Raw genomic sequence first — 2,500 nt, 5'->3', positions numbered from 1 at the left:
AAAAGAAGGGGAGAGAATGAAGAGAAGAGAAGGGACAGAAGGGAGAGAAGGGGGTGAATAGACAGAAGAGAAGGGAGAGAAGGGGGTGAATAGACAGAAGAGAAGGGTGAATAGACAGAAGAGAAGGGAGAGAAGAGAAGGCACAGAAGGGAGAGAAGGGGGTGAATAGACAGAAGAGAAGGGAGAAAAGGGGGTGAATAGACAGAAGAGAAGGGTGAATAGACAGAAGAGAAGGGAGAGAAGAGAAGGCACAGAAGGGAGAGAAGGGGGTGAATAGACAGAAGAGAAGGGAGAAAAGGGGGTGAATAGACAGAAGAGAAGGGAGAGAAGGGGGTGAATAGACAGAAGAGAAGGGTGAATAGACAGAAGAGAAGGGAGAGAAGAGAAGGCACAGAAGGGAGAGAAGAGAGCCAAGAATAGAAGGGGAGATAAAACACAGAAGAGGAGGGGAGAGTAGCAGAGACGGAGAAGAAGAGATAGGAAGGTAAGACACAGAGGAGAAGGGGAGAGAAGACACAAGACAGAGAGGAGAAGGGGAGAGAAGACACAAGACAGAGAGGAGAAGGGGAGAGAAGACACTGAGGAGAAGAGAAGGGGAGAGAAGAGAAGAGAAGAGAAAGGGAGAGAAGAGAGAGAATAGAAGGGGAGAGAAGAGAGAGAAGAGAAGGGGGGGAGAAGAGACAGAGGAGAAGAGAAGGGGAGAGAAGAGACAGAAGAGAAAAGAAGGGGAGAGAAGAGACAGAAGAGAAAAGAAGGGGAGAGAAGAGACAGAGGAGAAGAGAAGGGGAGAGAAGAGAGAGAAGAGAAGGGGAGAGAAGAGACAAGAAGAGAAGGGGAGAGAAGAGACAGAAGAGAAGAGAAGGGGAGAGAAGAGACAGAAGAGAAGAGAAGGGGAGACAAGAGAAGAGAAGAGAAGGGGAGAGAAGAGACAAGAAGAGAAGGGGAGAGAAGAGAAGAGAAGGGGAGAGAAGAGACAGAAGAGAAAAGAAGGGGAGAGAAGAGACAGAAGAGAAGGGGAGAGAAGAGACAGAAGAGAAAGGGAGAGAAGAGACAGAAGAGAAAGGGAGAGAAGAGAAGAGAAGGGGAGAGAAGAGAGAGAATACAAGGGGAGAGAAGAGAGAGAAGAGAAGGGGAGACAAGAGAAGAGAAGAAAAGGAGAGAGAAGAGAGAGAAGAGAAGGGGAGAGAAGAGACAAGAAGAGAAGGGGAGAGAAGAGACAGAGGAGAAGAGACAGAAACGGATTAGAAGAGAGAAAGGAAGAAACAGAAGAAATGAGAAGAGAGGGACTGAGGGGGCAGGTGGGGAAAGGGTGGTTATAAATGTAAACGGACAGCCATTGCCTTGAAACACCGGCAGCCCCAAGCTCGCGTAACAATCTATACATGGTCATCCAGTCTAGAAAGTGTGGAACTTTAGATAACATATATTTCAGTTCACGTTACAGGTCCTTTCAAGCTGTTTAAATTAAATCTAATATCAAAAAGTATATAGTCAATAACCCGTATATTTCCAACATGTCAGATCCATAACTCAGTCCCAATGGAGTGATCGCCTAGAGGTAACGCAGATATATATGTGGCGTAATGGCCTAGAGGTAACGCGTCCGCCTAGGAAACGAGAGAATCTGAGCGCGCAGGTTCGAATTACGGCTCAGCCGCCGATATTCACCCTACCCCCCCTCCACTTGACCTTGAGTGGTGGCAGTCTGGGCGCTAGTCATTCGGAATAGACGATAAACAGCGGTCCCGTGTGCAGCATGCACTTAGCGCACGTAAAAGAACCCACGGCAACAAAAGTGTTGTCCCTGGCAAAATTCTGTAGAAAAATCCACTTCGATCGGAAAAACAAATAAAACTACACGCAGGAAAAAATACCCCCCCCACCCCACCCCACCCCCCAAAAAAAAGAAAAAAAAGGGTGGCGCTGTCGTATAGCGACGCGCTTTCCCCGGGGAGAGCAGCCCGAATTTCACACAGAGAAATCTGTTGGCATAAAAAGAAATACAAATACAAATGACCGTACATGATTTATCATTACGAACATAACAGCATGGTCAAGTACCGCAATATTCAGACTTCTTTTATCATCAGTTATGCCGAACATGTCAGGTCATCACTGCTCGCGGAAGCATATAAACTAACCATCACAATAAACAACAAGAGAGGCAAGGCCTTCAAGACTCACTTGTGATACACTTTTTAAAAAAAAATCCAAGCTTTTTATGTAATGAGTATAATTTCAAAATGTAATGTTTCAGATGAGAAAGATCAGTTTAAAGCGAATTAAGTCCCCTAGCATTAATTACAGAGTAATTTCCCTTTTTTTTACTATTGCACCAAAACGTTTGCAAAATAAATAAAACTTCCATGCTTAGCAAAAGAAGTTCCTGTTAGAACAAAAAATGATAATAATGACTGCTCTTGTTTTTGGGTCAGAATATCAGATCAAAGTGCCAAGTTTAGAGAATACAAAAAATATAAATATAACAGTAAATGCAGTT

Source organism: Babylonia areolata, chromosome 6 (assembly GCF_041734735.1).
Source record: "Babylonia areolata isolate BAREFJ2019XMU chromosome 6, ASM4173473v1, whole genome shotgun sequence".
Taxonomy (NCBI): Eukaryota; Metazoa; Mollusca; class Gastropoda; order Neogastropoda; family Buccinidae; genus Babylonia; species Babylonia areolata.
Note: the sequence above shows the minus strand (reverse complement) of the source record.